This window comes from Lepus europaeus, chromosome 5 (genome assembly GCF_033115175.1).
Source record: "Lepus europaeus isolate LE1 chromosome 5, mLepTim1.pri, whole genome shotgun sequence".
NCBI lineage: Eukaryota > Metazoa > Chordata > Mammalia > Lagomorpha > Leporidae > Lepus > Lepus europaeus.
This window is the reverse complement of record NC_084831.1, coordinates 144,629,689-144,654,004: the sequence shown is the minus strand read 5'-3', so window position 1 is coordinate 144,654,004 and position 24,316 is coordinate 144,629,689. Positions and strand designations below refer to the sequence as shown.

Genomic DNA, 24,316 nt, shown 5'->3' with positions numbered 1-24,316 from the left:
GCTCCTGGCTCCCGGCTTAAGATCGGCCCAGCTCCGTCTGTTGATCTCATCTTCACGTGATTACATCTGCAAGAACCTTATTTCCACATAAGGCCACAATCACAGATAGAGGTGTTAAGACTTTAACACATCTTTTTTCTTGGAACAGGGAGGGACAACTCAACTCACATGAAGTGGTTTGTGATAGGACTCTAAATTGCGAGCTCATTGCTACAAAGAGAGGATGTTGATTTAGTAGGCTGTTTTACAGAATCCTCTATCTAAGGATGGAAACTTATGCAAGACCTTGAATGGTGATGCTGGCTGAGACCCTGCAGGCAGAAGAGGAAAAGCTGTACTTGCAGATCTCTTCAAAGGATGCTGCCAACCAGTGGGCTCAGCACTGGTCTCTCCGCCTAGGAAGTTGGTTTATTAGGCAGCAGCAGGAACTAGATCCGTTACTAGACCAGTGTCGCTGAGAGGGAGCTCATGCTGGTTCACCTATGCATAGCTTTCATCCCTTCCACCATAGCTCCTCCTGCTACACTCAGGTGGCCAGCAACAGGGCTGGCTGTCATCAGTGGGCTCAGCCCTTCTATCTTCAGGGCTCTGTTCTGTGGTGAATATTCTCTGGAGTGTGTTAAGAGTGAGAAAAAGATGCTCACACTTTGTGCTTCTTCCCTTTTGTTCTTCCATCTGCCTCTTTCACAGATCCCCTTCTTCCAAATCTTCCACCTTCCAGGCTGTTAGCACTGTTCATGAGTCTCTATATGTATATATTCTTTCCTCAGGCCATTTCTCTTTCCACACTAAATGTATGATCACAGGTACCACCTAAAGCTATGCCCACTAGAGAATCTCCCCTGACCAGTCTCCCAAGGTTATTCTAGAGTGGGACCATCAATCTTCTTTTTGAGCTGACCAACACACCAGACAGTCTGCTATGTGGGCCACTCCCAGCTTCCCTCATGCCTCATGGGTTTGTCATGCAGCCATAGCTCTGAGCTGAGGGGCAGGTGCTCAGGCAGCAGTGGTTAATGACAGGGTGGTCTAGCCTACCTGCTGGTGGAACTTCTTACACACTTTGGCTCTGGTATGTACACTTCTGTTTTATGTCACTTCACAGCTGGGCCCACCCCCTCTTGATGGTAGGTCTGCAGTAATCTGATGGCTACATTTGCTCCATTGTCACTTAATGTCTCTTGCTTAGATGCTTTTCCTCTGCTGGAGCCCTGGTGTACACCAAACTGCTTTTCAAATGGTACAGTGTTTTCTACTGCCAATGGTGTGTCTTTGTTCCAGAAACCTTAGAGGTCTGAAGCTGTGGAGGTGGGTGCTATAGCGATCCTTAAAATACTCTACTTGCATTTGTACAGACTATATCCCTGGCACACACACACACACACACACACTGCATTTGTAGAAGGTGGAACTTTTTGGTTGCAGGGAGGAGAGACTTTGCTCTGACAATTGTGTATCACAGAGATAATCATGTCATTCATCTCCAACAGATTATTTCCTTACCCATAAAATACATTCATTGCCAGTGGATTTCTCCCTTATCCATAAAATGAGGCATTTGTGCTACATACCTCTACAGGATCCAATCTGGCTCCAGTATTCCATGGGTCTGTAACACCCTTTTGGAACATCTGGAGAAGTTGGTGGCTGGGGGTACACTGGGGTTAGCACACTGAAAAAATATGAAGCTTCCTGCACTTACAGTAGGAATGTACACGGAGGAAAGGGAGTGATGGGAGCCTGGCTGACAGGAAGATTGCCACACATCAAGCACAGCAGATTAGCGTTTATTCCAGTCCATGTTCTTCTTTGCAAGTTCTACCAACTGATTTTGCAAAATTATGCCATCTCCTAGGTGACTGTCATTTTGCAGCATCCTGATCTAAGAGTAAAGATGTTGTTTGTAGTAGTCTCAGAGCTTGCCTTTGTTACCTGCTTCCATTGCTTTGTGGAACTACTTTCTGGGTTTTATTTCAATCTCCCACCTCACTGCACTTAGGCTGTCTGTGTGACTGAAAACCACTCCAGAAAAAGCTACAGGAGGAAATTAAAAATCCAGGATAAATGATTCCCACTCTCTTCCTTTCTCCCTGTCTTCATTTCTCACTCTCTCCCTCTCTCTCCCTCTCCATACACACACACTACTTTGAGACATTTGTGGACAATGGAATTGTAAAATGTTTATTTGGGTGCAGTACACATGCTGATTTCTTTTTTCTCTCTAAAAGATCACTGTCTTATGTTTTTAAAAATGTTTTATTTACTTATTTATTTGGAGGGGTGAGGGTGAGAGGGAGGGAGAGAGAGAGAGAGAGAGAGAGAGAGAAGAGACCTTCTAGCCTCAGGTTCACTCCCCAGTGTCTGCAACAGCTAGGGCTGGGAAATGCCAAAGCCAGGAGCCAGGAACTCCATCCAGGACTCCCACACAGGTGGCAGGGATCCGGGTACCAGGGACATCACCTACTGTTTTCCATGATCACCATCAGGAAGGCTCAGATGCACGACTCAGGCTCTGGCCCTCCGGCCTCTGGCATGGGAAGTGCGGGTTCCATGTGGCAGCTTAACTTGCTGTGCTACAATGCCTGCTCCTGCCATATCACTTTCTTTTCTTTTTTTTTTTTGACGGGCAGAGTGGATAGTGAGAGAGAGAGGAGAGACGGAGAGAAAGGTCTTCCTTTTTGCCATTGGTTCACCCTCCAATGGCTGCTGCAGCCAGCGCATCGTGCTAATCCGAAGCCAGGAGCCAGGTGCTTCTCCTGGTCTCCCATGCGGGTGCAGGGCCCAAGGACTTGGGCCATCCTCCACTGCCTTCCCATGCCATAGCAGAGAGCTGGCCTGGAAGAGGGGCAACTGGGATAGAATCTGGTGCCCCAACCGGGACTAGAACCTGGTGTGCTGGCACCGCAAGGTGGAGGATTAGCCTGTTAAGCCACGGCACCAGCCCAGATCACTTTCTAAATGAATCCTATGGCTTTGAGGCTGCCACAGGATCTAGGGTTCTGCATATAACACCAGGGTTGCCTCTGCCCTATGTTTTGCTGAAGAATTCATTACAAACCAGGGCTCTTGATTTCTCCATGGTAGTGGGTGTCAAAGCTTCTAGATACAGTTCTATCATAGCTCTGTCACCTAGGGAAACCATAATATTTCCTTCCTGTTTCTTTGCTGAATTTTATTCAAATACATTCTGAAGCCCTAACATGTCAGACATTGAGATGGGGACTGGTCTCATAAGATTAATCCAGATTCATCCCTCAACAAACATCCAGATTAATCTGGATCCTTCAGGGATATTGTGCAACAGATTTCCTCATTTCTGTTTGAACTACACCATGAAAACCTCTGCTGTTCTTGTCTTTTGACCTCATTTTTGTTGAAGTCACATGGCTAGTGTTTTTGATGTGTTCTCTAAAGGAATTTACCCAAATATTCTTTGAAATTACTTGAAATGATAGCCCCCCAGGTCAAAGATGAACAATAAGCAAGTTAACTAATTGTATCTCATGTGTAACTCAGGAGAAGGTAAAAGTTAATGGCTGCTACTAACATCTGTTTTTAGCTATAGACTGAAACTAAGTTTATTACCAAAGAAAGGTAATTGAACACATTAGAGTACAGTTAATAGTAATGCTTTACTACATAATAGTACAGTTGACATAAAAATACACATTATTATCCACACACAAGAAGATATTTCCCTCACAAAATAATAAAATGGATGTATATTTTCATTAAAATTATGTTTGACTTTTTTCTAATGATGTACCTTGCCTTTGTATTCCATAAAATTAGCTTAAGTGTTATGAGTAAACAATAAGCTACTTGTGCATATAAAAAGGCCTTTATACATCTGGAATTGGGGCAAACTTTTAAGGTTCCTTGTTTTAAATTTGTTGTTGTTTTTAGGTTCTTTGAAAAGGCAAAATTCTGGGGGTCCAACATATTATATAATAGACTCAAATTCTTATACCTTATACTTTATTCAAAAGAAAAGAACTGTGCTACCTTAATGGGGAAAAATAATGTCAAATAGAAGGGCTGGGGTTAGTGAAGAAAGAGGAGAACTAGAAAGGTAATTTTGTCTATTTATACTATTTTGAGTTGGGCTGTCTGGAATTTCAAATACATCATGTTCTACAAAAATCAGCATCACAGATAAAAGGATGATTAGCTCTAAAATGAGCAAATGATCAGGATAATATGTTCTGTAACCAAATCAAAATTAATGAAAACTGTGATGATTACTCAATTTTTATATAAATTATATTTTGACAAGTAAAGTTTCTTATGAATTGCAAATTCAATGTGAATTCATTGAGAGTTTATTTTCTTCTTGAACAAAAATCAGCATCAGGTAAACTGAATGTCTCACAAATCCTAAATAATTCTAAAGTTTACTTTTACATGATAAAACTTTCCAGGTTATAAATATCGGCCTAGGAATTACTTTGAAATAAAGGGACAATCTTAACTATACCACAACCGCTATTTTTCAGATCTTACTTAATTTCTGCAAACTCCATTGCAGAAAGTAAAAACTATTATTTATTCTAATAAATACCACATGGTCTACAAATACATTGTTATCTTGAAATTTGTTTCCTTCCACTTGTCCCTTGTTTTGCATATCCTCTCTTTCTATTTTAATTGAAACTTCAGAGTCCAAATCTGTTTCTAACATTTCTCATTCAGCCATATTATACTTTACTCTCAAGATGTTGCCTTGATAGACATGTTTTTTCAAATAAAACTCATTTTCCCAATGAGATTACAAAATATCATAGAAAACTAATGACTGCTTTTATAGTTCCTTAAATAACTATGCCTAAAAGAATTCAGTATTAATTTATGTTGTTGCTAATGTTAAATTAGAAAGGAACTCTGATTAAAATTAAATAAGTGTATTTATTTAGTAAGAATCATGCTCATTGTGAAATTATGAGACATGTATTGTGTGTGAATTTGGGTGTTGGGTACTGGTAGAGAGATGGAGAGAGATTGAGAGAGACAACAAGAAAGGAAGTCCATTTATCATGAGACATAGAAGATAGAGCATGTGCCAGTGAATGAACATTATTGCTATAAAAACACAACTCTTTTTTCCTGAAATCAATCTTTAAATAATTTGCAGTGAAAATGTTAATGTTTTATAAATATAATATAATCCTATTTAGTAATGCAATATTAAAAACATAAACCTTTTAAGAAACGATTGTTAAAATTTTCCATTATTACGTCTCTCCCTCTCTGTCTCTCAATGCATAAGAGTACAAATATGCATTAACTGTGTGTTTTCTCACATAGGTGTGTATGTATAGTGGAATAGACATGGCAGCTTGCTATGTACCATTTCTTTTCATTGAGCAATGTGTGTACTTCAGATAGACTGTGAGCAGTATGTGATAATGCTTTTTGAAGATTTAATTTTTTGAAGGTCAGAGTTACAACAGAGGAGAGATGGAGAGATCTTCTATCTGCTACTTTGCTTTCCAAGTGGCCACAATGGCCAGTGTGGAGACAGACCAAAGCCAGGAACTGGGAGTTTCATCCTGGTCTCCCCCATGGGTGCAGGAGCCCAAGGACTGCAGCCACCTTCTGCTGCTTTCCCAGGTGCATTAGCAGGGAAATGGAGCAGAAGTGGAGCAGCTGGGACTTGAACTGGCACCCTCATGGGATGCTGGTGTTGCAGTCTGCAGCCTCTTGATATCTGAAATACAGCAGAAAGTTGGTTTAAATGAAGCACAGAATATCATTTATTTCTTTCATGGATCATGCCTCTGCTGTGTTGGGTCAGCACTTTTGTGTAGTGGGTAAAGCCACCGCCTGCAGTGCTGGTATCCCATATGCCAGTTCCGATTCCAGATGTGCCACTTTCTATCCATCTCCCTGCTAATGCACCTGAGAAAGCAGTGAAAGGTGGTCAAAGCTCTTGGACCCGTGCACCCACTTGGGAGACCCAGAAGAAGCTCCTGGCTCCTGGCTTCTGATAGACTCAGCTCTGGCTGTTGTAGCCATTGATTGCTGAATCAATGGATGGATGACCTCTCTCTTCTTTCTCTCTCTCTCTCTATCCCCCCCCCACACACACTGTGTGTGTGTGTATGTCTCCCTCTATCTCTGTAACTCTGCCTTTCAACTAAAATAAATAAATAATTTTAAAAAATTTTCTGTTTGTGGGTGTAGATGTGTGTGTTTTAAAAATCTTTTGAATATTTAAGTAGTCAATTGTTGAACTTTTTTTATTTTGTTATTGTAGTTGTTTTACCAAATTTTTTCCTAAAAATTATAAATTTTAAGGAGGTATCATGGGATGTTTAAACAAATATAATGTTCAGTCAGGATAAATAAATCTCTCTCCAAACATTTGTCATCTTTTGTGGTGAAATTATTTAAAATCCTTCTTTAAGCTTTTGAAATAATACAGGATACCTTATCATTATATATTGTAATTGTGTTGTGCAAGAAAACAGTATAACTTCTTTTTTGTGTGCAGTGGAGGTTAAACTGTGTGTAAAGAATGTGCTGTGTGCACTTGAATACAATATGCATTTTGCTGATGTTAATGAAATGTTTTGTAGATGGCTGTTAGGTCCATTTGGTCTAAATTTTAGTTTAAATCTGATATTACCTTCCTTATTGTTCTGTCTGGATGGTCTGTTCATCATTGAAACTAGAGCATTCAAGTCTTCCATTCTTATTGTATTTCTGTCTTCTGTAGTTTTGGTATGAACTTTATCTCTTTGGCTGCTTTGATGATGAACGTACATATATACAATGTTAAGTTCTGAGGAATGCCCCCTGGATCCACTGTAGAACACTTCTGCTTTCTTTTGCTGGCATTGGAATGGAATATCTTTTTACATCCTGTTACTTTCATCTTGCGTTATTATAGCTAAAATGGATCCTTTTAGCCAACATACAATTAAATTTTAAAACTTTATCCAGTCAACTTCATGTCTTTTACCCATTGACTCGCAATATAATTTTTTTTTTTCCGCCGAGGCCCAGCCGCCGCCGCTGCCGCCCGCCTCCGTGGGCGCTGGGCGCGCCTCTCCCAGCTTCAGCGCCGCTCGCCGTCCTCCAGGCGGCGCTGCCCGCGCCCAGGACTCCCCGGCCGCCCCGGGTCAGGACTCGTTCGGCCGGAGGGGCCGGGCGGGGAGAGGCCGGAGGGTGGAGACCGGCAGGGGCCGCAAATGTCCGACCGGAGCCCGGGAGCTGGCACGGGGGCGGGGAGTGAGGCGCAGGCCGGCGTTCTCGATATAAACATTGCTAGATAAGGACATTTTTCTTATTATTGATTCCTGTTTTTTGCAGCCACTTTACTGTTTCTTCCTTTCTTGCCAGATGTATTCCTTGTGATCTGGTGAGTTTTTTTTGTTTGTTTGTTTGTTTTTGTTTTTGGTGGGACTATACTCTGATTCCTTTCTCTTTATCTACTTCAGGTTTGTTTTATTCCTGATTACAATGAAACCAACATAAAATATTTCATGGTTATAATGGTCTGCTTTTAATTCTTAACAACTTAAATGCCAACTGCATGAAAAAACTCACATATTTTGTAATTTTATAACTATTTATATTTAATTATTGCAAGCATACCTTTTTAATATTTTATCTTGTAATTTTTCTAATGTTGTTAAAAATAATTTTGGCTCCAACATTGCAGTGTTGGAATATTCTGAACTGACTCACAGTCTTATCTTTACCGTGGACTTGATATTTTCATGTAGTAACTTCTGTCCTTTTGTTTCAATGTCAAGAACCCCATCCTGTTTTCGCAAAAATTAAAATAAGAGGATAGAAGGAGAGAGGCTCAGGGAGGGAGGCAGGGAGGGAAAGAAATATGGTTATCTTCTTATAATCACCTATGAAATACATGAAATCTGATTAATATTAATAAAATAAAATAAATATATATATCACAAAACAAAAGTAAAACAAAAATGAAGTTTGAATAATGACAACATCTCTGCTTTGATTTCATGAACAAGTAAGTGTTTATATTTCTTTCGTATCTAGTGTACAGTATTGGAAATAATCTAGACCGCATCTTCTGTTATTTTTCTCTCAGCACCATGATTATATTCTTCCACAGTCTATTATCCTGCAAGGTTTCTTCTGAGAAACCCACCTATTTCTCAGCAAAAATAAGAAACTGTAAATAGGATGAGGTATTAATTTCCCATAAAGACCTCTAAAGAGAAAAGATGCATGATTTTGTCTTGATATTTTCAAAAATTCCCTCTTTAAAAAAAAAACTTAGACTTTTGAAAATCTATCATTAAAATGTCTTGATAAACACCATGTATCATTTATTAAGGATTCCTTGAACTTAATGGAATGAGCAATTATTTATCACTCCAGTTTAGCAATTTTTCTATAATTCTTTTTAAAGATTTATTTATTATTTGAAAGGCAGAGTTACAGAGAGGCAGAAGCAGAGAGAGAGAGAGATCTTCCATCTGCTGGTTCACTCCCAAAATGGCCACAACAGAGCTGGGCCAATCTGAAGCCAGGGGCCAGGAGCTTCTTCTAGGTCTTCCACATGGATCAGGGGCCCAAGGACTTAGGACATCTTCCACTGCTTTCCCAGGCCATAGCAGAGAGCTGGATCAAAAGTGGAGCAGCTGGGACTCGAACTGGATCCCATACGAGATGCCACCATAGCAGGCAGCAGCTTTACCTGCTATGCCCCAGTGCCAGCCATTAATTCTTTAAATAAGCCTCTGTTCCTGTTTCTTTATGTGCTCCTTCTAGGATTATAATAACACATAGATTAGTCTTATTGACAGTGTCCTTTATGCCTTCATTCGTGTGTGTGTGTTTTCTTTTTGTTCTTCTGACTGCAAAATTTCAAGTAAGCAGCCTTTGAGATCACTGATTCTTTCTTCTGCATTGTTTGCTGTTGAAGCGCTCTATGGACTTTTCAATTCAGTCATATTTTCTCTCTGCTCCAAATCTTCTGTTTTGTTGATTTTTACGGTTTGTATACTTATTAAACTTATTTGTTTTCGCATATTGCTTCCCTGACTTTGCTTATATTTTGTTTGTTATCCTTATAATTCCCTGAGCTTCTTTTTCTAAATATTTATTTTTATTTATCTAATGAGCAGAGAGTCAGAAAGGCCCCCCATCTGCTCATTTGCTCCCCAGGTGGCTACAAAAACTGGAGCTGGACCAAGCCTAACACAGAAAACTGGAGACTGATCCAAGTCTGCCATGCAATGGCAGAAGCCAAAGTGCATCAGTCACTTTGTTGGACTTAGTGTTGGAAACTTAATCTTGGGTACATTAATGACAGAGATAGAACCCCAGCCAGTAGATGGGATCACAGGAGACCCTCCCCACCACCTGGAGATGAGTCCCAGAGGGCTGCAGAAAAGTCACCCACTGGCTCCTGTGAAGGACGTTGAGGTCACAGGCTAGTCCTTTAAATCAAGGTTTATCTGGACGGTTGTACCTGACCCAGGTAATCAGAGTTTTATACGATTGGGTGGAAGGCTTCATGTGCTTTCTGTGGTTTTATTCTCAGTTGGAAACTAAGTCACCCAATTAACCAGTCAAAAAAAATCACTTCTCAATGCCTCTTCCAGACCAATCATGGGAATTTATAGTCTATACCATCCCCGAGACAATCAGCCCTCAATGGTTCCCTAGAGACCCATTTCATGCTTCCAGGAGCTGTGTCTTTTACATTTGCTTTCCCCTTTCACTTAATAAACTACTTCTACCTTACACATTCTTTCTTGTACCTGTTCTTATTTCTTCATGGTCAAAAGACAGCATCCCAGTGATTAGAACTGCAGACTTCTGCAGCATTTCTTGAGGGCTCACCTGGAGTTGTCATGAGGGTAATTGAAATGATCCACTTTCAACTTTTTTTCCAGAGACTTTCTGAACTCCAGCATAGTCCTTTATCAATCTAAAACGCCAAGACTCAGTTAAAAACTATCTAGTGTGGCTGCTGGTATTAAAGCCTCGGAGGGGAGACTTGTTGGGGTATATCTAATTAACCTATCTCTCCTTTTGGCGCTGGGAAACTTGGTCTTCCTTTTTTTGTAAATTCATCCAGTGGGTGATACTGGAGTATGGTCTTGGAGTAATTGAAATTTCCTAGGGAGGCTCCCTAATAGGAGCCAGACTCCAACGGCCCCTTATGGTATTGGACTAAAATCTACACTCCTCATTCTTTCTCTCTGCTTCCTACCCCTACTCATTCAGCTTCAAATGTCAGGAGGGGAGAGGGGAGGCCTCTAGCTACAGCTGGACAGACGGGTTTCTTCACCAAAGTTGGCAACAGAGAAAACTCAATCCTTTGATCCTTTTCTAACCTGATGTTTTCGTATCCTTTCTCTGCGGTTTGAGTTTTGTAGATGACTTTTTTCTTCATCTCTTGACAATAGGAACATATGATTCTCTATTGCTTGGTAAAACTGAGTCTTAAAGGGGTTGGCATATCTGCCCATTTTTATCTGTTTGATTACCATAACTCTGATTAGATCAGGCCCACAATTTTGTTATTCTTTCTATTCCTACTACAGCAAGTGTCCCAATTAGAATCCTGGATCACCATTCTCAAATGAAATCCTGAGTTTCTGAACCAACTTTGATCTTGGAAGATGACCTCAACATGTCAAAGAAAAATGAATATTCCTGCAAAGTTACCAAAGGACTTGAACTCCTGTATAAAAAAGAGTAATTAAAATGTTACACACACACTTCCCCAGCTTTCATCCCTCAATTTTGTCATCCTTTAATTCTATCATCAAGATGGGGGATACCATTGCTACTCAGGTTGCTAATTTTTTTCCATCTTATTCTTCACCTGCTTATTTCCACTAAAATTTGATGCCATGTTTTTAATGCTGTTGACAGTGGAACACACTGAAGGATGACAGAATTCCCCTGTATTTCAAGCACAATGCCCTTGACAATCCACTCTTAGAAAGCCCTGGAGTGAGATACTATACATACAGAATCCTCTTTCGGTTTGTCAAAGTTCCCTCCTTGGAGAGATCTGTCTTAAATTTCACTGTTTTTGTTCAAAAGGGATGGGGGACCACAATTATACCCATCAAGGATGAACAAACTTCTTTAACTTATTAAGTTCTATGGTCTTGTAGTAAAATAGTAGGCGTTAGATATTCTCATGTCCCAACAAAGTGGAGCATGTAGATTATTAAATGAGACATACTGATTTTGGATTAATACCTCTCATCTGTTATAAGAAAGTATATAAGTTCTAAATGGCAATATCAGGCTCATACGACAATTAGGTTTAAGTCCAAACTAGTTGAGTCCTTCTTGTCCTATTTAGGACTCTAACATATGGACATGGATTTTTCCTCTTGTAGCTCCTCTTTGCAGTTTTGTAATACCGCTTTTGTTTGGCCCTGTATGTTCAACTTCCTTATAAAGCTTTTCTCTTCCTGTCTAGAGGTTACCAAATGCTTGCAGATGGAACAATAGTGGCTGATTTTGTAGGTGTATAGAATGCAAAAGTTATGGAATCTTTGGCAAGATTTCTGTGGAATCCTGGGAGACCAGAAAGAAATTTGGTGAAGAACTAGAATTTTTGCAAAGAACACCCAGTGGGTTAAATGTCTGGTAGAGCTATGGGAGTAAAGCCACAGTGGTGATGCCGTAAATGGAGAACAACCACCAACATCCCATGCCTTTCTGTGAATGCTGCTGATAAGAGTATGTAGCCACCAGCGGCAGTCACTTGAGACATGTCTTGGGACAGTGCTGCCTAAAGCCTTGAGGAGTCCATATCTTGCTATAGTACACACAAAATGCCAGACTTGCTACTTTAAGAATTAATACTTTTTTTTGCTGGGTTTCCAACAGTTTTTGGACCTATTATTCCTTTCTACTTGACTGTTCTTCCTTTTTGGAATAGAAATGTGTAGAAGAGATGGACTTGGAAAGTGAGGATATCAAATCCCCATGCCTTTATTTATTTATTTATTTATTTAGGTGTTCACATCTCTCTTTCTCTCTATGGTAACTGAGAGCATAATAACTAACAGGTCCTCCTTCTTGGCTAGCTGCCCACAAGTCTGTTAGATAACATCTTGCCTTTGATCTAATTTTGTCTGTAAATGTATAAAAGCAACTGCAGGGGGCATGCCACACATGATTGCCTATGGATGGGTATGGACAGGTATGTGATTGCTTGTGAATGGGACTAATGATTGATGTGGCTATGTTTGGCTGTCTGTGGGCTGTATGTGGAAGTCTCTCTCTCTCTCTCTCTCTCTCTCTCTCTCTCTCTCTGTGTGTGTGTGTGTGTGTGTGTGTGTGACTGCAACTGTGGACACAACACCAGATAGCTCCTGCAGTCCCACCACCATAGGGGCATGTGGCTGTCCTCACTGCCACTGTAAATAAAGGACATATAAACTCACAAATGACTCCAAGTTGCTCCATGATCTGTTGAAATCTGGATTTGCTTGTCCTGGGCCCTAAGCCCTAGACAAACAAGATGTGTACCTTCTGCTTGTTTCATTATTGGATGTAGATAATTTCTTCTTATATTATAGGACTACAGAGCAAAGGATTTTGCCTTATGACTCAGAAGAGTCTTTGCATTTTAACCTTTTGAATTAGTACTGGCCTTTGGACATTTGGCCTATCAGCTAAGCCACCAGATAGGAATGCTTGAATTTGATTCCATATCAAATTGATTGGATTTGATTCCATATCAGAGTGCTTGGATTTGATTCCTGGATCTTCTCCTACTTAAATTTCCTGCTAATGCCCGCCCTGGGAGAAGCAGGTCATGATTGAAGTAGTTGTATTTTTGCCACCCATGTAGGAGACCTAGATGGAATTCTCAGCTTCTGGCTGAAGCCTGGCCTAGCTGTGGGCATTCCAGTCATTTGGAAATTTAACAGTGAATATAAGTGCCTCCCTCCTTCTGTCTGTCTCCTTCTCCCACTCCATCTTTTGAATGTCAAATTATTTTTTAAAAAATAAAATAATTACATTAACGCTGGAATTAGGACTTTGGAATTATTGGAGAAGGAATTATTGTAATTTGCATACTGAGAAAGTCATGGGTTTTGGCAGCCAGGCATGAAATGTTATGACTTACTATAGCTTGATGTCTGAGTTGAATATTCATTGTGAGTATTAATAGGATGCAAACACCACTCAATTGTAATATTGAAAGGTGACATCTTTGGGAAACAAGGTTTAGATTAGGTCCATTAGGAAGAGTCCCCAAGATAAAAGTCAAATGGATTTACAAAAATTCACAAACACAAAGACATGGATATCTGTGCTCTCAGTCTCTTGTTATATGATGCTCTACACTGTTTTGGGACCCTGTCATTAAAAAGGCCATCACAGGATAACTCCCATAAGCCTTACCCTTCCAGAGCCATGAGCCACATTAATTCCAGTTTATAAAGAAAGAATTAAAGAAAGGGAAAATATAAGTATCCTACTTCAGCTATTTTGCTATAATAATGTGCTTTGAATATTATGAAAGGTAGCCATAGTTCCATGTAACTGACATTTTTTCTCTATTGTTTAAATAGTAAACTTACAATTTAAATAAAAAGGAAACACTATTTCATCAAGATAGAGCTCAGAAATCTGCAAATTACATACAACTGGTAAGGTAATTATGATACTTAGCCATTTTTTTTTCCAGTAAAGGCAATATGATTCAGACAATAGTGTACTTCCAAAAGTTTAAGTGTCAAAATCATGTATGCATCCATGAGTGTAAGTGTGTGTGTGTGTGTGGATGTGTGTGCGTGTTGTGTATAAATTTATCTTGGAGAACTCAATGAGATGGGAATGGAAATGACTTTTTCTTGAAAAGCAATCAGTGTTTGATTGATTATGCCTGTGCACACACACATCTGATGGGTGTAAAAGTGATAGTATCTTTAATTGCAAATTCAACACCTAATTAATGTTGTTCTGAAGTTTGGTAACCTTTTAAAAGAGAAAAGTATTTCACATCAATCCTGTATTGTTACTCACCTGAATTCCCATTTTCATTCATTTGAATACAACTTACAATTGGACTACATGTCATTAGTCCTTAACAACTAGGGGTAAACTGCTAAATTGCTTTTATAAAGAAAAGAAAATTTAAAAAAGAAAGAACTAGAGGTAAACTGTCCAGACTCTCCAGATTCACAGTATTCATTAGAAGCAGAATATTATTTTGCTTGAAAGAAATTTGAGTAGGGCAGTCTATAATAGTGTTGAGTTCATGGTTAACTTCTAAAGGTCTTCTAAAGACCTTAGCAACACATCTAGATAAGATAAACTTCACATTTACATTAGTGACAGGCACACAGTATGAATTCATTAACAATTGTGCATAGACATCTGTAATACTGATGTTTTATGCAACTATACAAGTTTATGCAGTAGTGTCAGAATAACAAAGCTAAATTATACAGGTAAACACTTAACTACAATGATTAGTATACCATTTCAGGCATTTAGGTTATTTTTAAGTAAATGTTATGCAAATATGTTTCAGTCAAGAATTAACAGCAAAGCAAACATGCTAAAATTCAAACAACTGCTAACATAAATGCTGATCTGACACACAACTTTTTGTTATTTGCTTTGCTTGTCAGAAACTCTGTGATGTATGCTAGGTAGATGTCACTAATATACTTGTATATTACAAGGAAAAAGAAGCAATACACTTTAGTTAACATTTTTAAATAATTATATTTAAATATATTTAAACAATAAGTTACATACTGAAATTATTTTTTCTAAAATTTTACTTGTATAGCTCTGAGTCATAGTTGACATACAGTAAACAGCATCATATAAAATATGAAATCTGTGATTTTGCACATTTTTACACCTTAGACATCCATTAATTCATCAAGATAATATTAAACACACCAAAATTTGCATCTTTTCTTTTTTTTTAAAGATTTATTTATTTACTTGAGAGTCAGAGTTACACAGAGAAGGAGAGGCAGAGAGAGTGAGAGGTCTTCCATCTGCTGGGTCACTCCCCAATTGGCCGCAAAGGCCAGAGATGTGCAGATCTGAAGCCAGGAGCCAGGAGCCTCCTCCAGGTCTCCCACATGGGTGCAGGGGCTCAAGGACCTGGGCCATCTTCCACTGCTTTCCTAGGCCATAGCAGAGAGCTGGATTGGAAGTGGAGCAGCCAGGACTCGAACTGGTGCCCATATGGGATGCTGGCACTGCAGGCAGCAACTTTACCCACTACGCCACAGTGTCGGCCCTATGTCTTTTCTTCTCAATCCAACTTTTCTGCTTTTCCTCATACTACCTCAAACTTTATATTCCTCAAAAAAATCACCAGTTTATTGTCATTATTAATTTTCATTCTATGGAATTTCAGATAAATAGTACCATACAGGAATTAATCACTTTCTGTCTCAATTTCCCCCTTACTTAATTATTTTATATTCTTTGTAATTATTTTGAGATATAATCATGTTTTCTCATGCATCAATAGTATCTTACTTTTTGGGGCTGGCACTGTGACATAGTAGGTTAAGTGATGGCTTTTAGGGCTGGCATTTCTTTTGAGTACCAGTTTGAGTCCCAGGTACTCCACTTTTGATCCAGCTCCCTGCTGATGGCCTGGGAATGCAACAGAAAATGGCCCAAGTGCTTGAGCCTCTGCACCCACATGGGAGGCCTGGAAGAAGCGTTTGGCTCCTGGCTTCTGCCTGGCACAGCCCTAGCCATTGCAAACATTTGGAGAGTAAAGCAGCAGATGCAAGGTCTCTACCTCTCCTCTCTCTGTAGCTCTACCTTTCAAATGCATAAATAAATCTTTCAAATAATAGTGAAATACTTTTTATTACTTCAATTGAATTGATTTTACAAAATTTATTTATCTATTCACTTATTGATGGATATTTTATCTACTTCAGTTTTAGAAACAAATGTGACATAAACAGTTGTGTACAATCTTTTTATGGCCAAATGTTTCATTTTCTTCAGATAAATAGCGACTAGTGAAGGAGTTCAGACTGGCGTTATGCTGGAGCGAGTTACGCTGCCATTGTGATGCTGGCATCATAGCAGGCCCTAGTGCCACCTGTGAGGCCAGCATCCTGTGTGAGTGTCAGTTTGAGTACCGACTGCTGCACCTCTGATCCAGCTCCTTGCTAAGGTGCCTGGGAAGTGGTGAAAAATGGCACAAGAGTTTGGGCCCCTGCCACCCTCAGAGAAGATCTGGATGGAGGTCTGGACTTCTGGCTTGGAATGGACTTATGAAGTATACAAGCACTACATGCTAATCAAACTTTTGTATTTAAAAATATAATAAGGTACTCAGTGGAAAACCAAAATGTCATTTGTATCAAACATTTTAATGGATTCATCTCAGCTGAATGGAAGATATTGATTAGGTTCATTTTCTAAGAAATAGTCAAACTTGGGGCTGTTTCTGTGGCAAAGCAGATTAAGCCACATGGGCATCAGCTCGAATCTTGACTGCTTGACTTCCCATTCAACTCCCTGCTAATGCACCTGGGAAAGCAGCAGTAGAGTCCAAGTGCTTGGACCCCTGCACCATGTGGGAGACCTGGAAGAAGCTTCTGGCTCCTGGCTGCTGGCTTTGAGTTGGCCCAACCCAGCTGTTGTGGCCATTATGTGAGTGGACCAGTGGATGGAATCTCTCTCTCTCTCTGCAACTCTGCCTTTCAAATAAATAAAAATAAAATCTTAAAAAAAGAATTAGTTAAAATACAATGTATCTAATACTTTTACAATGGATAGCTTATAAGATTGATAAAGTATTCTGTATAGTTACTGATCTTCCACCTGTTTCTTCTATCCATTATTGAAATCTCATTTATAATTAAATATTTTAATTTGTATATACTATACTTTTGCTTCATGTATTTTAAGCTTTTATTAGATACATTTTCAACCATTACAACTCTTTGTTAATAGACCTATTTATTCATGTGTATTGTCTAAGTTTATCTTTGTTAATATTCTTGCCCTGAATTTTTTGTTATCTTATATTGATCTATCATTGCCCATAATTTTTAGTAAAAACTGTTGTAATGATATGTTTTTTTCACTACATTTATCCTTTGTATCTTTATATTTAATGTGAATGTATTGATTGGCAGGCTATATATAGTTGTGTGTTACTTTCTTTTTTAATACAATGTCAGTTTGTTTATTTCACATAGACATTTAGGTCATTTATATTTGGAATGTTTATTGAATAATTTACATTAAGTTTTTTAATTTGTTCTTTTTTCTTTCTATTTATCTGTTCTTATACATTTCACTTTACCTCTTTTTCACCTTGTTTAAATTAGCAAAGCATGCTCTAGGATTCTAATTTATTTTATATATTGGTTTATTGGACATAATCTTTTGCTTGTGTTAGTAGTTGCTTTAGGAAATATAATATGTACAGATAATTTACAGGACAGGAAATGGCGGCAGAACTGAGCAAGACAGAAATCCAGACTCTTTTTAAGAGGCTTCGAGCAATTCCCACCAACAAGGCCTGTTTCGACTGCGGCACCGAGAATCCGAGCTGGGCCAGCATCACGTATGGTGTTTTCTTGTGCATTGACTGCTGCGGGGTCCAGCGCTCCCTGGGCGTCCATCTCAGCTTCATCAGGTTCATAGAGCTGGACTCCAACTGGAGCTGGTTCCAGCTGAGGTATATGACACAGCCTTTGTCCGCCAGCACGGCTGCACAGCCAGTGATGCCCACAGCAAATACAACAGCCGAGCAGCCCACATGTACCGGGAGAAGATCCGGCAGCTGGGGAGTGCGGCCCTGGCCCGGCATGGCACTGACCTCTGCATAGACAGCGTGAGCAGTGCTCCTAGCCACTCCCCAGAGAAGAAGGACTCGGATTTCTTCACAGAGTACACTCAGCCCCCTGCCTGGGATGTGCCAGCCGCTGAGCCTGCAGGGATCCAGCAGCCAGCCCCATCCGCAGAGAGCAGTGGCCTGGCCCAGCCGGAGCACGGCCCCAACACCGACCTGCTTGGCACCTCACCCGAGGCACCTCTGGAACTGAAAAGCTCCATCATTGGCAAGAAGAAGCCAGCAGCAGCTAAGAAAGGCCTGAGCGCCCAGAAGGTGAGTGGCCGGAGCTTCAGCGAGATCGAGCGGCAGGCCCAGGTGGCAGAGAAGCTCCGTGAGCAGTAGGCGGTGGATGCTAAGAAGCAGGCCGAGGAGTCCATGGTCATCTCCATGCGTCTGGCCTACCAGGAGCACCAGCTTGATTGGAAGGAGGAGGAGAAGCAGCTCCAGAATCTGGAGGGGAAGAAGCAAGAGCAGGCAGAGCGGCTGGGCATGGGCTTGGTGAGCCGGAGCTCCGTGTCCTACTCGGTGCTGTCCGAGATGCAGGTGATCGAGCAGGAGACCCCAGTGACCGCCAAGTCCTCCTGCTCGCAACTGGACCCGTTTGACGACATTGAGACATTCACTTCTGGACCCCCAAAGTACAAGGACACCCCCTTTTCCTGGGGAAAAGTTTTGGTTCCTGCTGGGATACGGATACCACCTGGGGCATGGACAGGGTAGAGGAGAAGGAGCCAGAAGTGACCATCTCGAGCATCTGGCCCTTTTCAGAAACAGCCACAAACTGGAGGGACGTGGAGAGCCGGAGTTCAGGCCTCAAGTCCAGCGAAGCATGCCAGAAGTTTGCAGGTTGAAAAGCCATCTCATCCGACATATTCTTTGGGTGGGAGGTGGACTTTGAGTATGAAGCCAGGTCTCAGCCACAGCAGATTGTGGGCAGCAGCGCCATCAGCTCTTCAGACCTATTTGGGGACGTGGATGGAGCCCATGGAGCAGGAAGCCTGTCTCTGGGCAATGTGCTCCCCTCGGCGGACATCACCCAGTTTAAGCAGGAAGATGGCTGTGCTGGCCAATGGCATGATGAATTCTTTGCAGGATCACTACGGTTCCTACTGATAGCCCCATGGCTCAGGCATCGCTGGGGACAGCAGCAAGAAACCCATGGTTCTCAGGGCATGGATGCCTCCTGTGGAAGCTGGTGGCTTGGTTACCTAAGTGTGTGCTGTGCAGGGGGGTGGCCCTGGAGGGCCCTGGGGGGGACTCCTGTAGATTGAGCCCCTCCCCTGTGTGCCCTCAGCCTCTCTGTGAAGTGTCCTTCCAGTCCTGTGCCCAGAGCTGCTGCTCACTTGTTGTGTACACTAGAGGGATTTTGCTCAGGGTTGGAGGACCAACCTTTCCCCACGCAGGGGAAGGGAAAAGTGTACACCTTCTGCTGGCTCCAGGATCCTTCTAGGTGGTCTGAGGGCTCAGGCCTCTGCCCTCTGGCACCAGGGAAAGACCCAGCAAGAGGGGAGCTGCCGACAGTCCCCCGGGGAGGGGGTTCTGGGCTTACTGCTGCCTCTGCTGCTGCTGCCGGTGCCTCTTCTGGGTATCAGGAGAGGGCAGGGGAGAGGAAGGACCTTGGCCTGGGCCTTAGTAAGGGTTAGAGCCTTCACCTGGTACCTAAAGGTTTCATTTGAGACCAGGCCTGAGTGATCCCATGTCTCCTTCCCTCTCCTCCCCTGTGACTGTAATTGTTTGGAGAACTTTCTGGGCCTCTCTGAGGCCTGGCACACCATCTGCTGTGGGGCATGGGCCCTCCATTTCCTGAGACGTTTGGCCCTTCCCCTGGCCTGTGGCCGCAGTGGGTCCCATCTGGCCTGTGTCCTGACTCTGGATGCTGTGAGCCTCACACCGGCCAAGGAAGCAGAAGACATGGGGGAGAGAAGCAGGCTCAGAGGGACCTGGCCTGGCCTGCTGCTGAGAGCTTGAGGGGCTGCACGCAGGCCTCTCTCTGGCAGCTGGGCCATGCACTGTGTCATCTTTGGTGCCATCCTCCCCTGCCATGCTGGCAGTCTGGGCCCCTCTGCCACCTCCAGGTTGCAGGTTGGGCTCCAAGCAACACAGACCACTCCCTCCACGCTTGCCCAGAGTGACAGGACTCTTTCTGGACTGTTTGTATTGAAACAAAGTGGTGTCAAAATAAAGCCCCCATGGGGCTGGGGCCCTGCCCCCCCCATAAAAAAGATAATTTACAATGTTTTAACATGATGCTATATTAAACTTCATGTACTACAATATTATATTTTTGTTTCTCTTTTCCTGGCTTTAATAATAGTGGTTAGTTTTTAAAATTCTATATATTTTTATCTTCTATACAATATTTCTATTTTTGCTTAAACAACTTATCTTTAAAATAAATTTAATTCCCTAAAAATGTCCATCTATACTCAGTATTTTTAGTGGTCTTTGTACATTTTTTTGGATGCCCAGATTTCTATGTGGTATTATTTTCCTTCTAATTAAGGAGTTTCATTTACCATTGAATTCCTAGGGGTCAACACTGTGGCATGGAGGGCTAAGCTTCCATCTGCAGCATCAGCATCCCATATAGCCATTGGTCTAGTCCTGTTGCTCCTCTTCTGATACAGCTCTCTGCTATGGCCTGGGAAAGCAGTAGATGATGACCCCCAGTGCTTGGGCCCCTCCACCTGCATGGGAACCTGGAAGAAGCTCCTGGCTTAGCTCCAGCCTGTGGGGAAATTAGTTACATGATGGTGCCCAAAGAAAGTAAGGTGGGCGGAATCCAAAGTTATTTACCACTAAAACTAATTGGCTGCGCAACATCAGGGGAGGTAACAAAACTAGTAACAAGTGTATAGACATATGGCTAGTCCTATAGAAATCCCTCCGTAAAATGACCGTTTAAGTGATTGGTTGGTCCTTAGCCCTGCCCCAATGACTCTGCAGTTTTGTGCTATAAAAGGTTCTGTTTTGCATGAAGTAAATGAGTCCTTGCTACTAGACTTGGCTCCCTGCTGCGTCTGATTGTCTCCGGGATCAGGAGGCTGGGGAACGGGCGAGCGGCGCACTTACCTTTCCTCGGACCCAGTCCATCCTTGTACGGGTGGACTAAGACCCAGCACCAGCCCTTTTGTCCATTTGTGCAGTGAGACAGTGAATGGGAGACCTATTTCTCTGTCTCTCCCTCTCTCTGTCTGTAATTCCACCTCTCAAATAAATGACATCTTAAAAAAGGAAAAGGTTGAGTTCCTAATTCATTAACCTGGCACATTTCTGGCAGTTGTGGGCATTTGAGGAGTGAACCAGTGGATGGGGGAGCTACTTGATGGTTTAGAAAATCCCAGTTTTTGGGTAACTGTTCTTGCGATTTTAGATGTTGTTGCATCACTGTAAAGATACACTTCCTCCACACTCTGCCAGTCCACTTGGTTTCGACTCAACTTAAAACTGTGAATAGCATCTCTTCCGTCTAAGGATGCTGACACTTCAATATCAACATTTTCCTCCATCTGCCGACCCTTAAAACAACTGAGATGCTCCTGCTCAATTAAGTTACTTTCTTCTTCTTCTAGAGGCTGCCAAGTACCATCAATAAACCACTGTCCACGCATCACTGGTATTTTATCAGCCTGGTTCCAATACACGGGGTAGCACTCTCTTTGGACCACGTCCACCTCCTAGAGGCTGCCCCGCAAGCACACTGGCTCCATGGGCACCAGCTCCTGCATCGCCGGCTCCTGCCTCGCAGCACTCTGGCAGAAGCCGCCCCAGGCGCGGTCCTCGTCGTCTTCCTCTCCGGAGCTGGAGGCTGGGCCGCACACTTGGTCGCCGTCCGGGGTCCCGGTGGCCTGCTGCAGGGTCCGGAGGCGAGCTCGATGCGGAGCGAGTCATAGCCGGTGAAAGGCTTCCAGGTCTTCTTGTCCTCCCTGCAGAACCGGCGCACCTCCTCCGGGCCCAGCTCCGTCACCACCTCGTAGCGATGCCGGGCTGCAGGGCCGCCGGGCCGCGCGCGCTTCCTCTCCCCGGACACGCCGCCCCCCGATTTCGCGGGCCCAGCGGCGGCGGCGGAGGCGACGGGTGCAGCGAGGAGGCGGCGCCACTCTCGCCCTCGCTGAAGTAGCGCAGCGACGAGCCCGATTCGGCCGAGCTGAAGTCCTAGTTCTCGTCCCGGAGACAGGGGTCCAGCGCCAGGGGGGGTCGTGGTCGTCGGCGCTCGGCGGCAAGTGCAGCCCGGGCTCCCCGCGCAGCAGGGTCAGGGGCAGCTGCCGTCGCCCGGGTGCCCGCTGGGCAGGTGCTCCTGGCAGCAGACGCTGCCGCCGCCCGCCGGCCCCGGGTCGGAGCCCAGGACCCAGGCGCTGCCGCCCCGGCCTTTCTGTTCGGGGCTCCGCGGGGAGCCGCGGCCCGCATAGTTCAGGCTGTGGAGACGCCGCCGGCGGCCCAGCCGTGGCCCCCAGCGCTTCACCCACACACCCAACGCCGCCGCCCTCTCCACCAGGAGTTTCTAATCTTTCAAATCCCGAACAGGGCTGTGGTGGGCGGCGGCGGCGGCTCTGCCCTCTGCGAGGCGCGGGGCCACCACAGCCTCTTTAGGCGGCCCGCCCCTTTGTCGTGATTAAATTCTTTTGAAGACTTTTTTCCTTCAAAAAACTGAGACTATTTCTGAAAGAAAACTGAAAACGAAAACAAAGATCATTGGGGCCGGAACTGTGGCTCACCTGCTTACTCCTCCGCTGGCATCCCATGTGGGCTCTGGGTTCTAGTCCCAGTTGATCTTCTGCCAGCCCAGATCTCTTCTGTGGTCAGGGAGGGCAGTGGAGGATGCCCCAAGTACTTCTGCCCCTGCACACACATGGGAGACCAGGAAGAAGCACCTGGCTCCTGGCTTCGGATCGGGGCAGCTCCGGCCATAGCGGACATTTATAACTCTACCTGTCAAGTAAATAATGAAAATGAAAAAAATTTAAAAAATTTAAAAATAAAGATCATTCACTTTGCTGATTAAAAAAAAAGATGAACTGTTAGTTACATTTTGGAGTTGTCACATTTGTGGAACTGCGCTGATTAATAGAAGGCAACTGGGGCTTCGAGACCCATCACTGAAGGAGGCGCTGGGCCAGCGATGCCATTGGTGACTTCTCTGCATCTGACCCTGAGAGGAGCTGCTGGTCTGCACCTACCTAGGCTCACAGCCACTGACTGGCAGAGTCGGAAGGGCGCAGGTGGGGACTCCTTGCATTCTGGCGTCCTGTTCATTGGCTCTGTGACCTCAGGCACCTTGGCTGACCTCTCTGAGCCTTGGTTTCCTCCTATACAAAATGAGGACAATCTAGCTCACAGAGCTGTAGTGAGGAAGAAACCAAGGGAGACATGCATGATACCGTGTTTGTAGCAGTTCCACAAAGAACTGTTACAAAGAAGCACCCCTCTTCCTGCTTCCCGCAGAGCCTGCCTGGGTAGAATTTCTCCACTCTCAGGATCTCCCAAACAGGAAGAGCAACACAGAAACAGAAATACTGCACACCATAGGACTGAGTGCTGGTCCCTCTTGTCCAGACTGTCAGTTATGCCAAAAGCCTGGAAGAAGGCACACTGCCAGGTATGGAAACAGCTCTCAGTACTGCAGAATTCTCTAGTGGGAATGCACTAACAGAAACCCTGCCCTCTGTTAAACATGGGCATAGCCACTTGCAGAACCAGTCATAGGGCCAAGTTCATTCACCTTGTGTCGGGACAGGATCTTTGACAGCTGTTTGCATTGTTACCAAGCTCTATTTCTGTATATTTTTTAAGACTATTGAATTAAACATTTTGTGACAGCCAACTGCAGACTCATCCAGAGGCCCTTCCAATCCAGCATGGCTGGGAGATAGGAAATACAGGCGAAATTCTAGATCATTGCTTTGGAAAAGAGAATACTTTACTTTATGCAATCAATTCACAAAAGAAACTTACATTTGAATATTCAATTCTGTTATAAAAATACTGCTATCCATGTGAATTGTTATTATATTTGCAAAAATCACCATCTTAGCCTCAGGAAAGCAAGCTAATAGTTTCTCAAGTCATTTACAAAGCCTTAAAGTCCAGGTCATTTGAGTAACCAGGAAGAATAGGGTCAGATAGGGACCATTTTAAATGTGTGCCCAGAGAATTGTTGGATATTTACATTGTGCATATCTCATATCTTACATTATACCATGTAATTATGAGAGGCCTTAGCTAGAGGTCTTCACTATTTTTTAAATCACTTACGTTAGTCAGTAGTATGTCAAGTAGATATAATCTCCTATAAACTGAGTTTGATTTCCTGAGCAAAGATGTATGTGTGTGCATCTGTGTGTGTGTATATCTTGTATCTCTGTGTGGCTTTGTGTCTGTGTGTCTGATATTGTTAAGAAGTCAGTAATAGGCAAAGATACTGAGAATCCTGTTCTCACTGAGTATCTACAAATTCTTTTTGACCTGCCTCCACTGAAGCCAGGAATCTCTCGTTTGAGC

General features: G+C 43.0%; 2 pseudogenes; one reads left to right on the top strand and one right to left on the bottom strand.

The window, feature by feature from the left end:
* The first annotated feature begins 17,429 nt into the window (after positions 1 to 17,429).
* LOC133761154 (ADP-ribosylation factor GTPase-activating protein 2-like) lies at positions 17,430 to 18,970 on the top strand (annotated as a pseudogene).
* Positions 18,971 to 21,075: 2,105 nt separating this feature from the next.
* LOC133759290 (phospholipase DDHD1-like) lies at positions 21,076 to 23,574 on the bottom strand (annotated as a pseudogene).
* Positions 23,575 to 24,316: the final 742 nt, after the last annotated feature.